Raw genomic sequence first — 14,720 nt, 5'->3', positions numbered from 1 at the left:
AAATGTTAGACTATTTTCCATTAGGCTCCAAATATAATATTCAGTTGCTAAATGAGTTGAAAGCCCAGCACCTTAGTGGAGCTGATATCCTAGGGATTTGGGACTCAAACTTGCCCATCTACAACCTCCCCCAGGTAAATCCTATGCCAGAATTGATCCACAGATGCCAGGAGTGCTATGATCCATGCCGAAGAGCTGTCCTTAGCCCCACAGGCTCAATTCTGTTCCATATCACCCCAGAGAGCATAAATGAGATGCTGCATTTCCACACTGCGAAACCATTGACCCCCCTCTACATGCAGAACTTGATAAAGAAGGGGACTAAGTTGTCAAATGACCAGGTCATCAAAATCAATCAGCTGTTCATACAACCAGGCTCTAAATCCATCAGAACTCCTCCTATTGGATATGCATACTTAAATGAATTGGGCAGAATGCTAGTGGATTTGATCAGCTATGTCCTAGGGTTCAGGGGAGTGGAGGATGTGGATGATAGTATAATGGCAATGCTGTCTATGTTCTCTCCTGGAAAGCCTCCAGCTGTACATTATGACTATGCCACATATATTGCAGACAGGATCCATGACCAGCTAATGAATCTGCAAAGGGAAAGACTGTTCAGATACACTTCGTACATTTACCATCTTTTCTTGTTTTATCAACCAGGCAGCTTCCTCATTCCCCTGAAGAAAATTAATGCCCAGGGGAATCCAAGGTCAGTTGTGTTTTGGACCTCTGTTTTTCATTGCACCTCTGTATCACCATACACATACTGTGAGTTCATAGACTTGTTCATTCATCCAGCTATGACATTATTGTATGGTGTTTCTCCTCCAAGGTTAACTGATGACATGAGGAGAATTCTCCATCTAAACAAAACCTACAGCATTGGCAATTGGTAATTTTACCAACACCACACAGTGATCAGAGTTTATGGCTGTGAGTTGAAGCCTTATAGGCTGCCAAGGTATGTCCCTATGAGACTTTTTTCCCTAGAATATTTCAGGAAATTTGGGAATGCCGACTACCTCCACTTCCAAAGTAAGAACAAGAAAACGCAGTTAAAGGTAAGGAGCCAGCTGGGCCCTTTCCTATATAACAAAAAAGAGGAGGGATGGAAAGAGGCAAATAGTATCCTAGAGGCCCTCAAACTGTAAACTAGTTTTGAATGGATACCCTATGACCCCAATCATTTTGTTTCCCTCAGGAGGATAAGATACAAATTGGGTACCTATTCACATATGAGGTTGCCTGAGATTGAGCAGTATGCTAATGCATTGAGCTAGGAAAAGGGTACCCTAGAAGAGGAAATTACTAGTGAAGAGCTGCTAGAAAGAGAGGCTAGAAATATTCAAAAAGAAGTTGACTTAGAAACTTGTGGACAGGTCCCCCTCTCATATAAAAGACAACTTGGAGCAGCTGCCTCATCCTCAACAACACATCAGTAAGCTGCCATAAACACTCCACAGACATCCAACAAAGGCAAAGAAAAGCAGGTGGAACAGCCACCTCCTATGACTGAAGAGCAAATGGAAACACTAGTGCAGCAACAAGAAGAGATGGAGCAGCAGGGAGAAGTGCAGCAGCAAGAAGAACAGCAACAACAGGAAGAACAAAGGCAGGAACAACCTGTCCAGCAAGAGCAAACAGTGGAAGCCCCTAAATCCACTGAACAAACTGTGCCTCCAAGGCAAGAAACTTCAGCTGAGGCATCAATCCTCCAAACTCCACAAAAGGAGGATACAAGCAGGAAAAGGGACAGAGAGACTCCCCTTACAACATCAGCAACTCATGGGGAGAAAAGACAGAGAATCAATCCCTTCTCAGAGGAAGAAATGCCAATAGGACAGTCTTTTGGTATGGTCCCACCCAGCAGGGAAGCATCAGCAAGTTCCTTTCAACAGGAACAGGATAGAGCAATGGGAGGAGAAGTGACTTCCTCAAATCAGCAAAGAGAAGGTGGACCCAGCATTAAACAGTAGTTCATCGACATTAAGAGGAGAAATGAGCCCATCAAGATACAGCTATATAACCATCTGTTAAACATGGCTCCCACCAATCAACAAAGACTCATGTCTGCATATGATGTGCAGGAAGGCAAAATGATCATGAGTCATTTTATGCCAACAGCAGTGCAGCCCCAATCTGCCTCTGACTACTTAAGGACTAACCTGGAAGTCCTTGCCAAGGATATCCACCCAATGGACAAGATAGAACTGCATAAGCAAACGGGTGAGATGGTCTATGCTTCCTTGGCAGACCAAACACTGGATAACTACAGGCTACAAAATAGCCTTAACAATACAACCTCTCAGCTAGAGTTGGAGAGAGCATCATCCCAGGCAAAGGACAACAGAATAAGGTCCTTAGAGGACATCATCATAGAGATTGGGCATGATCCCAAAGACATCAAGGGCATACAAGAGATATTAAAATTGAGGGATGCAGACATGGCAGCTTTGAGGAGAAATATCAAACTCCCAGCCTCAATTCACCCTCAAACAGATGATGTTGCCCAGCAAAGACATGATCAAGAGGCCACAACCTTGTTGATATCTCTGTACAAGCAGCTAATCCAAACTCAGGAAAAGCTGGGAGAATCAGAGGCTGCAAAAGCAGCACTACAGGCAGCCTTGAAACAAAGAGAAGAAGGGCAAAACTCCAAGCCTCCTCCTGAAGTAATCAACCTTGAGGAAGCTGCTCCAACTACTGCTCCTCCTCCTCAGCAAACAGAACCTACAGCACCAACTACATCGACAGCTGCACCAACAACAGAGCAGACTCATAGTCTGGATATGCAGAAGCTTCAAAATGAAATTCAAGTCCTGGAAGCTCAAATGTTAGAGCTCAATCAAGCCAAAGAATCTTTGGCTAAAGTAAATGAAAGATATAATAAGAGAAAACAGAATGTGGCTGAGAAGGAAAGAGAGATAAAAGCTCTCAAAAAGAGAATAACTAAGCTTGAGAAAGAGCTCACACTAGATAAGGTGACAGCAGAGCTCAAAACAGTCCTTTGGGCCAATATTGGCCAGTCCATTACTGATCAGTGGCAGTTCATTGAGACCATAGATGAACAGTCAGCACTCATTACAAAGGCAAATAGGGAAATACACAGAGCAAGAGCAAGCCTTGGCAACATGCCTGATGCTGCCAGTAGGATGATCAACATATTGAATAACAGGACAAGCTCTCAACTGGCCACCATGGGAATTGCTCACAGGACTGAGACAATCTCAATGGTTAAAAGGGTCCTGACATTAAGAAACCTGGTTGGAACATTAGAAAGGAGAACTCAAGATATGCAGACCGAAATCAACAAGTTCATGGACAGGTTTCAGGTATTGCAAAACAGAGGCCTCCCCAGCATACTAAGCAGTGTGGGAAGACTGCTTACCCATGAAAATTATGCTAAAAGGGTCAATGCCTTTGCTGCAAGTCAAATTGCAGGACAGCCCAGCACTTCAGCAGAATCAGGGCCAGCATCAGGGCAGACTCTATATAATAGGGTGGAAAACCTGTTTTTTATCATGAACGAGATCAATCATCTGTTCGATGTGCCTCCAAATTTCTATAAATATACAGAAGCAGATGAAACCATAGAGGCAATTGTGAAGCACCAATTGCCCACACAGGAAGTCTAGAATAAATTGACACAGCTAATATTATCAAGCCAGAACCTGTAATGTTATGTTTTGTCCAATTTATAAGTGATCATACACACGGAAAATTTTGGTAGATAAGCATACAAAGGAAGGATGAAAGGCTGAGCCAACTCAGCAGGGCTATTCGGTCACCACAGCAGCAAACATAGTCACAGGTGGCAGGGCCGAGAAGATACAGCGCAGCAAACGTAAAGGCACATTTTCCAGCATTAAAGCCAAGCGTTCCAACCGACTCAGTGACCTCCAAAGGTCAAAATATCCTCTGACAGACTTAAAGAGCAGTTATGTTGCATTCAAAGCTGCAATAACTTCTCTTCTACTTTTCTGTACGAAGTAATGAAGATATTTCTCTCTCAGATGACTCAATGCCTGAGATATTTTGTATAAACATTTCTATAAAGTCCCCTTCGCATAAGTTTGCAAGGGTTGTTGTTGATTTCATTTCTATATTTCTGTTGCTGTACAACTCTCAGAGAAATAATACAAAAGGCGGATGGAATTTCCAAAGCTCTGTGTTCCTTGATGCACTGTGGTGGCTGGCTGATTGTTACAGGATTCCTGCATATTTCATAGCACAATAAGTCTTCTTTTAACCTTTGTGTTATATGTTTTCTAGTCTATCATTTTCTTTCATGTTTCTGAGTTTTTACACTTAATGGCAAAGTAAAAGAATGGTTCCAGGATTTAATCACAGATTACCCTGAACTCAATCTAAGCTGTTATAAATGTTTTCTTCAGATAGAGTAAATAAGGTGTAATTCTTAATTGCTACACTTTTCAAGCTATATCTTTCACTGTGATAAATATTTTCAGGAATTCAAGTTTGCTCCTGAAGCATCTATCTCTTTCCCACACCCCAGCTTAGTGAAAAATTCTTGAATGCTTTTCACTGGTTGTTCACATGTCACCATCATAATCTAACTTTGTTATATGAAGTATTTAAATGGCCCTGTAAGTTCAGCAAATCATCTCAACGTTTCTAAACACTTGTAGCCGCAGACTCCATTGCCCAATGAAATAAACTCATCTGCAGGTTGCACACTTCAGGTACAGAAAGATATCCCTCAACCAAAGCATAAAACTAAATACCCTTATTTCATAGCTAGCCTAAAATCTCCACAAAACAGAGACAAATTATAAAGAGAGAGCCCTCTCTGATTATAGTGTGGCTATGCACTGTAATCCAAAGATTGTTTAGTGGTTACCCCGGCCGTATTCCCTTGGGAGTCATAGGGAACAACCTGGGTGTTAACATAAATGGCGACTCCACTGGGGACTTCTTAGGATTTTCCAATTTCTATACATCTCTCAAAGCTACAGATCAAGCCTGAAATCAGTCAGGAGGCCTGCAAAGTTGTTTCTGTGTCACATTGACAGCTTTAGGGAAGAGCTTTTTCAGTGAGTCTTCATCTCAGCTTTGAAATATATATAGCCATTCCAAAATCTCTATCCAGTCCTTAAAGATATAAAAATTTCCTATAAAATCCTAAAAAACAGTTAGAAGCTGGCTCCCAAGAAAAATCCACGGCATACTAGGGCAAATCCTGACCCTAATCCACCCATCATTGTTGATAATCCAAATACCATCCCTAGAAACATTAGGAGGCAGCAAAGGCAGGAGCAGCCTGCTGATCTAACTTCAGATTCAGATCATCCCAGCCTTATCTCTACCCCATGCAAGGTCCTTTTCCGGTCCACCCCTAATTCCCCTAGTTCACCATCCACATCTCAAAGTCCTCCTCTCACATCTTCATCTACTGCACATATCCCCTTGACCAACACTCTAGGTTCACCCTTACTTTTCACCCCTGTGGTACCCACTGTTCCTAATATCCCAGCTGCCCCTGTTAATCCTCTAAACCCTGTAAATATGGCTAACAGATATGCACCCTTGCAGATACCAGCTAATGTTGCAGCTCTACCCCAAGATTACCAAACCAAAATCTCATATTTTGACTCTAATGGCCCTCTGACAGCTGTCCAGCATGCTAAGAGGATGCAAGACCATTTTGAGACCTAATAGATGATGACAGTGTCAGAATGAGGATGTTTGTTCAAAGCCTAACTGGGGATGTAAGAACTTGGTTTAGATCCCTGAATGCAAACTCCATCACAACTCTGATGAACTGTATCAAGCCTTTACTAGTAGATGGGAGAAGAAGAAAGATCCTCTGCACATACTTGGGGAATATGACACTATCAAAAGAGGTCCCCAAGAGACTGTTTTGGAGTATTGTGCAAGATTCAACAATGTATATAACGCAATCCCACAAAATTTAAGACCCCCTCCTGATTTAGCTTTGTACAAATTCCCTGATGGATTTGACCCTGACATGGCCTATCAGTTGAAGGAAAGAGATCCTCAATCCCTTGCAGAGGCCCAAAGGGTTGTTGTTACAGTGGAAGCCAACCTAATTGCCAAAAGGAACAGGGCAAGGTTGGAAAAGAGGACTGTTTTCAAAGAGGAACCCTCTGCCTTTGATCAGAAGCTGGATGCAATACTTAATGGAATGAAAAGATTAGGTGACAGAGTGGAGTTGGTTGAAAGAAAATCATCATGGGAAGCACCACAAAACAACCCTCCTAGGAATCCAAATTTTAGGAGAACTCAAAACCCAGGCATTGGCAAACCCAGTGCTGATCAAGACATAAGACCCCCTTTCCAAGAAAATTATGCAGAAACTTCCACATCAACAGAGCCCAATGAAGATCCTGAGATTAATTTAATGGGTCTAGATGGTGAAAGTAAAATTTTCTTGACACAAGAAGATCATGAGGATGATGAAATCAAACTGTTCCAAACCAAATCAGGTGGATCCTTTGACTTTAAACAAGGCTATGACACTGCTGTTTACGAGGTCCATAAACAATACAAGCTGAGGAGCAGAACTGTGAATGTAAACCAGCCTGAAAAGATAAAGGATAATCAGCAGCCTGAAAGAGTCATAGTCACAGAGCCTAATGACAAAACAAATTCACCTGCAGAAGAAGTGATTATTGAAGAGATCACTAAACCACTGTCCTTAAAACAGCAGCCTGTGGCCACTTCACCTTCTCAGTCTAATCTGAATGTTACTCCCCAAGAGATGAGTAAAAGAGGCAAGTCCCAAAGTCAAGATAAAAATCAGGAAGAAGATTTAATGAACAAGGAAAGGACTGTTATCCATAACCCCAAGACCCAATCTGAAAAACCTTTCGACCTAGAAACTGAAATTGGCAAACTAAAAATAGCAATCCCTCTCTCAGAACTAGCCAAACATGATATCTATAAACTACAGATCAAGAAGTCCCTCCAACTCACTAGCAACAAAGATGATGTCAATGTGTTGGATGACACCCCAGAACTCCTGTTTGGCCCAGAAGTGGATGGAAGAACGGTAGTCACAGGGGTATTACCTTTCTATGTCAGTTTACATATTCATGATAAAATATTACATAATGCAATGTTTGACTCAGGTGCCTCTCACAATCTCATGCCAAAAGCAGTCATGGAAAGATTGAATCTAGACATAACAAGACCATACAAGGACCTGCTTTCCTTTGACTCCAGCCAAGTCAAGTGTCTAGGTCTCATAAAAGATTTATGTGTGTCTCTGGTTCAATACCCAAACAAAACAATCCTAATGGATGTGGTAGTTGCCGATATCCCACCTAAGTATGGGATGCTGTTATCAAGATCTTGGGGAGCTAAACTCCAAGGTTCCCTACAATTAGACATGTCATATGCCACCATCTCTGTTTTTGGGCAACCAAAAAGACTGTACAGAGAAACACTCATGAAATACATGGTCAGCAGTGAAGAAAAGCCTCAAAACTTTCCCATATATGCTGTCCATTCAGACATAGACTCATACATTCTCTTCAATGACAGCACAACCCCCTCAAAAGGTGAGGTTGAAACCAACATACTCATATAGGAGGAAGACTCAAATGAAAGAATTACCACCCATGAAACAACAGTCAATCAAACACTAGATACTGCTGTTGTTCTAAATATCAAGCATACTCAATCAAATGATGAAACTGTCCTAGAAGACAAGCTAGATAAAAAACCACAACTTCTACTCACATTGCCAGCCCATGAACAGATCATTAAATCTCCTTCCCAACAGGATATTCTATGGTTCCTTGAATTTGATGGCTCAGTCAACAAGTTAGGGGCAGGAGCTGGAGTTTGGGTACATAATAAAGAAAATAGTCATGCAGAAGGCAGAGCCTATAGATTGAACTTCAGATGTACTAATAACATGGCAGAATATGAAGCTCTTTTACTAGGCCTCAAGTTAGTAAAGTTCTTACAAGCTTCCAGGGTTTCAGTCATGGGTGATTCGGATCTAGTTATTCAACAAGTGAAGGGAAATTTTGTCACCAATGACAAACGACTAAGGACTTATAGGTCTGCTATTGCTGAGGTACTAAACTTTTTCTCTGAATTCCAAATCACTAAAATTCCTAGAACCCACAATCTACATGCTCATAGTTTAGCCACCTTTGCAAGTACCTGCAAGCTGCCTTTTGAGCCCCATCATTGTTTTACAGCTGAGGTAAAACACAGACCCTCCATTCCAAACAATGTTAATGATTGGCAAGTATTTGAGGATGACAAGCAAATAAACCATTTTTTAACCCTGCAGCAAGAATTTGCAGGATTAAATATTGATACTGATACAGCAAGTCAATCACAAATACTTGAAACAGCAAGTCAATCACAAATACTTGAAACAGCAAGTCAATCACAAATACATTTCAACAGATTACTCACCCAATATCACCTAGAACAGCGAAACAAGTGCTAAATCCAACTATTTTCAATAGGGAAAACATTCAACAAATTCAATCAATCAATTGTGAGGAAGTGGCCAATGCTGAAACTGAAATCATAGAGCTGAAAGACAATTTTCTACCAACAGGCCTAACTCCACTAGAGGACATCTTTGATTCAAATGATATCCCCAGAAAACCAAAAATGCAGCCCCTAAATGCAGCCATTGAAGAATGCAACATAGGTACAATGGACAAACCCAAAATAATTAAATTGTCTGCATCTTTACCTCCTGATCAAAAGCCTAAATACATTGACCTCTTTAAAGAGTTCCAGGATGTATTTGCATGGAGTTATGAGGACCTAAAGTCCTATGACACCTTTGTAATCCAGCATACAATCCCTCTCAAACCTGATCAAAAGCCCTTTAAACAAAAACTGAGGAGAATCAATCCTATGCTTCTCCCAACAATGGAACAAGAAGTACAGAAAATGTTTAAGGCAGGCATCATAGCACCAATCAGATTCTCTGAATGGATCTCCAACTTAGTCCCTACAAGAAAGAAGACTGGTGAAATTAGGCTGTGTGTGGACTTAAGGAATCTGAACCAAGTATCCCTCAAAGACAACTATCCATTACCCAAGATGGATCACATTCTCCAAAGAGTGGTAGGGGCCTCAAGGATCTCATTACTGGATGGATTTTCAGGCTTCAATCAAATCCTGGTGCACCCCGATGATCAAGATAAAACAGCATTCACTACCCCATGGGGAACTTTCAAATATGTAAAGATGCCTTTTGGATTGAAAAATGCAGGGGCAACTTTTCAAAGAGCAATGGATATTGCTTTTTCCAAAGAGATTCATGACTTTTTAGCCATTTACCTAGATGACCTTACACCTTTCTCAAAATCAGACTAAGAACATATAAAACATTTGAGACAGATCTTCCTAAAATGCAGAAAATATGGAATTTCCTTGAATCCCAAGAAATCCCTGTTTGGTTTAGAGGAAGGCAAGTTGTTGGGCCACATCATTTCTAAATATGGCATTAGAATTGACCCAGATAGGATACAGGCTATCCTACAAATGGCCCACCCAAGAAATGTCAAAGAGTTGCAAGGATTCTTGGGAAAAATCAATTTCTTGAGGAGGTTTATCCCAAACTTAGCAAAACTAATCAGATTATTAAATAACATGCTAAAGAAAGATTCAAAAGTCAAATGGACTGTTGAAGCCAATCAAGCCTTTGAAGGTATAAAACTGACCCTTACCCAAACCCCGGTGTTGACCAATCCTCAGTTTGACAGAGAATTTATCATTTTCTCTTTTGCTTCCCAGCATACTATTGCTGCTGTTTTATTGCAAAAAGATGACCAAGGAAATGAGAAGCCAATTGCTTTCTTTAGCAAAGCTCTTAGAGATGCACCTTTAAAGTATCAAATCATGGAAAAGCAAGCTTATGCTTTAGTCAAAGCCATTAAAGACTTTAGGATTTACATCCTTTATTCCCATGTTATAGCATACGTGCCAAGTCCTATTGTCAAGGACATTCTCACCCAAGAAAATTTAGAGGGCAGAAGAGGAAAGTGGATTGCCAACATCTTGGAATTTGATATTGAGATAAAACCAACAAAACTAATAAAAGGGCAAGGCTTGGCCAAATTAATGACAGAAGCAAATTTCCAAGCCTTAGACATCAACCGGCTGGACAGTGAACCGGAGCTGGCGACTCCAAAGATCAATGTAGCCTTTGAACAATCCCCTTGGTACTCTGATATATGTTATGTATTGCAAAACCTGTGTGCTCCCCCAGGATTGTCCAGAACTAAATTTAGGTTCCTAAAAATGAAAGCTTCTAAATTCTGTGTTATGGATGGAAATTTATTATGGAAAAACCATGAAGGAATATTGCTAAATTGCCTAATTGTGAATGAAACTGACAGTATCATAAAGGAATTTCATGCAGGTGACTGTGGTGGACACTTGTATTGGAAGTCCACTGTGGATAAAATATTAAGGGCTAGGTACTACTGGCCCACCATGTTCTCTGATGTCAAGAAATTCACCACCTCATGTCATAAATGTCAAGTGTTTGAGGGAAAGAGACAGTGGCTGCCACTTCCCTTAAGGCCTATTGCAACAGAGAGACCTTTTCAACAATGGGGCTTGGATTTCATTGGGGAAATTCACCCCTCATCCTCAGGCCAACATAGATGGATCTTGACAGCCACAGACTACTTCACCAAGTGGATTGAAGCTGTTCCATGCAGACAAGCAAATGATTCCATAATCATTCAGTTCTTGGAGAACAACATATTGGCTAGATTTGGCTGCCCTGATAAAATAATCACAGACAATGCTACTGCTTTCAGATCTAAAAAGATGGTGAATTTCTGCCATAAATTTCACATTACATTGGGCCACTCTACTGCTTATTATCCCCAAGGAAATGGCCTAGCTGAATCATCAAAGCCTAGTGAACATCATAAAGAAAGTGCTGGAAGAAAATAAGAAGAATTGGCATAAGAAGCTAGTCAATGCCTTATGGGCAGATAGACTAACAACTAAAAGATCAATTGGGACCAGCCCATATGAGTTGGTTTATGGACTAGAAGCCAAATTTCCCTCATCACTAGGAGTGCCTGTTATGAAGCTTCTTCAAGAAAGCCAAGCTGAACCAAATGATATGCAAAGAAGAATCAATCAAATCATATGTTTGCAGCAAACCAGAGACCAAGTTTTCAGCAAATTTCAAGTGTTACAAGAAAAGCTAAAGAAGGCCTTTGATCGAAGAACCAAGGCAGAAGATTTCAGCATTGGAGACAAAGTCCTCAATTGGGATGCAAGAAGAGAAGACAAGGGAAAACATGGAAAATTTGATTCCCTTTGGAGAGGACCATTTGCTGTCCAAGCAGTACAAGGAAACAACACTTATTTCCTTAAGAGTCTCAATGAAACTGATTTGGATGAGGGTCCTGTGAATGGCAGGATGCTGAAGCACTATTTTGAATATCACCCATAAGTGCAGCCTGAGTCCTCCCTTGTACATATCCAGATGTATATATTATTTTCTGTCAACATGTAAAAAATGCAATTTCTCAAAGTTTTATTAAAATTGCCAGCGAAAGGTGAAAGGAATCACAAGTCTACCAAGAAGAGAAGCACACAATTTCGGCATTTCAAAGCAGCAAACTTCAAGATTGACAAGAGCAGTCAAGGAGCAAGGCAATCTGACCTGCTGTTCTTGGTCTTTCAAATGAAAAACCATCCCCATGTGGAGCCACTGTTAGCTACCTATACCAATAGGTTTCATATTTCATGATTGGCAATGAAAAGTCCAAATATGCTCTGCTTTGATGATTCAAAGATCACATATTTCCATAAGAATACAATCTGTGCTTATAGCTTGATGGGGACTAAATTTTGATGGATGGTCCAACAGTCTAATCTGGATCATGCCATGTTTTGAATTTTCAGTTGTAGAATAGAGAAAGAAGTCTGTCCAAACTGTTTAATCTTGGCAGACAAGTAGTTTAGGTAGAGAAGAAAAGGCTCCCAACAGCTTAATCTGGGACCTTGGAAGAAATAAGGGTAGAAGTAGATAGAAAAACAAAAGAAAAAGCCAAAGAAAAGAAAAGGCTAGTAAGGGTCTGCAAGTCCAAGTGCACCCTCCAAGAAGAAATAAAAAATGCTAGGCAAATAGATGGGTAGGCAGTTGGGTTGCAGAAAGGTCATTTCTTATAAGTTGCATATGTGCTAACTTTGTTTACCAAAGCAAAATCAATGAATTGAGAAGGTATCATTCTTCATCAAGTTGCAGCAAGCAAGAAGCATGTCTAACCTCCCTTCTTCCCCTTTCCATTTCATTACTAACACTCCCTCATCAGCTGAGATTCATGGAAGAGATTATGGTTTCATGGTGGTTCTTAATCTTTTTAGAAGCCACATTTCTTGTCTAAAACTCTTTTCATTTTGATCTACTCCCTAAACTAAGTAAGTCTCAAATAAACTTAGTGATTTTCCCCCTCATTCACATTTTCCCCCATATTTACTCTAACTCTACTATGTAATTCCCCTATGTTACCCTTCCCCTACTAGTATTAACACCATGGTGTATTAACCCCAAATTTTGTATAAATATCCCTCCCCTTGGCATTATAGCCAATAAACCCTCTGTCAGGGATCAAATTGGCATCTGGTCACTTTGATGAACCTAAACCTCACCCCTCTCCCTTCTTTCAAGTCATTCCACCCATTAAACCTTTGTTTGTAAAGAAAAAACCTTGTAAAAAGCCCCTCCTACCCATAAACCCCTTTGAAATTGTGAAAAAACCCAAAAAACCCACCTTTTGCTGCTTATCCAAAGTTTCGGCGCATATGTTTGATTTTCCAAAATACATTGAAAACTTTGCAAAAACCCATATCCTAATGTTTTCCGCCGGGCGCAGCTTTCAAAACAAATAATAAATTAAACCCGCCCCCCCTCCGTATTGTTCGATCACATCGCCCTTCCGTCAACCGTCGGATCGGACCCATGTGATCCGACGACACTCGTTGATATCGGAGCGGCCCCCGCGCCCGACAGTTAGCGCCCAAGAAAATGACGAAGGGTTACGTCAGTCCTCGGCCACGCGTCACCCTCTCAAGGCTCTCGGAGCGGCCTCTGACAAAACCGGGGCCGTATCGTAAGCGGTCCGAGAAAACCGTAACCACTATTGCACTTACCGCCCGGTTTGCTAGTCCCATGTCATGCCCACGTCAGAGCCACGTCGCCGCCACCCCGCCGTCGCATCACCTCTTTCGTCCGTCCCTTCGCCGACATGTCCGCCACCTCAGCATATCTGTGGACCAACTAGGGCCTGCCACATCACCCGGTGACGTCATGCTGACGTCATCCGACTCTGACCCCACCTGATGACGTCATGCTGACGTCATCCCAAAAGCGCGCCAATATTGCCAAAAATCTATTTTAAGTCAAAATTTCGTGTTTTTTCTACTTTTGCTGAAAGAGACTGTCGTTGTTGCTGCATGAATTTGACGACCATACCAGCGCCAACCTGCACCGTCTAACTCTGAAACCACGGGTGCCTCCGTCGTACCTGCATTTGCAACTATCAGTGACAATCCGCAAGGTATTTTTCGAAATTATTCTCTGCACCTGGTTTTTATCCAAATTTCTTCGAACAAACTGTTAAGGGAGTGTTAAACACCGAATTCACCGTCTAGTATCCAGTAACCTACACCTATTTCCCTCTGGCAAGACAACGAACGGTTTATAAAACCTGCAGTCAACCGAAACAACCTGAATTCACAGGTAGCTCGCGCAACCGTGAGCTAGAAACCTTTGCTGGCTAAATTCACCATAGAAAAGTTCTGGTCAGCCCTGCTATTTGTATCTGTCAATCTGTTAAACAGTATTTCAATTGTTGTGTGCTCAATTAACCCTCTGGTCCCTAAAATTCATACTTTCATTGTAAGGAATCACCTCTGTGTTGTTCTGCTTATTTCAACCAGTTCACCTGCAAGTCAGAAGCTTGATAGACCATGGAAACTCCAATTGCACTGAACATCAAGCCTCTCAATACCCCTCACAGGGAGTTAGAATGGAAAGCTCTGGGGGATATGGATTATCAAATGTTAGACTATTTTCCATTAGGCTCCAAATATAGTATTCAGTTGCTAAATGAGTTGAAAGCCCAGCACCTTAGTGGAGCTGATATCCTAGGGATTTGGGACTCAAACTTGCCCATCTACAACCTCCCCCAGGTAAATCCTATGCCAGAATTGATCCACAGATGCCAGGAGTGCTATGATCCATGCCAAAGAGTTGTCCTTAGCCCCACAGGCTCAATTCTGTTCCATATCTCCCCAGAGAGCATAAATGAGATGCTGCATTTCCACACTGCGAAACCATTGACCCCCCTCTACATGCAGAACTTGATAAAGAAGGGGACTAAGTTGTCAAATGACCAGGTCATCAAAATCAATCAGCTGTTCATACAACCAGGCTCTGAATCCATCAGAACTCCTCCTATTGGATATGCATACTTAAATGAATTGGGCAGAATGCTAGTGGATTTGATCAGCTATGTCCTAGGGTTCAGGGGAGTGGAGGATGTGGATGATAGTATAATGGCAATGCTGTCTATGTTCTCTCCTGGAAAGCCTCCAGCTGTACATTATGACTATGCCACATATATTGCAGATAGGATCCATGACCAGCTAATGAATCTGCAAAGGGAAAGACTGTTCAGATACACTTCGTACATTTACCATCTTTTCTTGTTTTATCA

The sequence above is a fragment of the Pinus tabuliformis genome, chromosome Q, assembly GCF_031772625.1.
Source record: "Pinus tabuliformis cultivar Carrire ecotype Pingquan chromosome Q, CPIR1, whole genome shotgun sequence".
Classification (NCBI taxonomy): Eukaryota; Viridiplantae; Streptophyta; class Pinopsida; order Pinales; family Pinaceae; genus Pinus; species Pinus tabuliformis.
Note: the sequence above shows the minus strand (reverse complement) of the source record.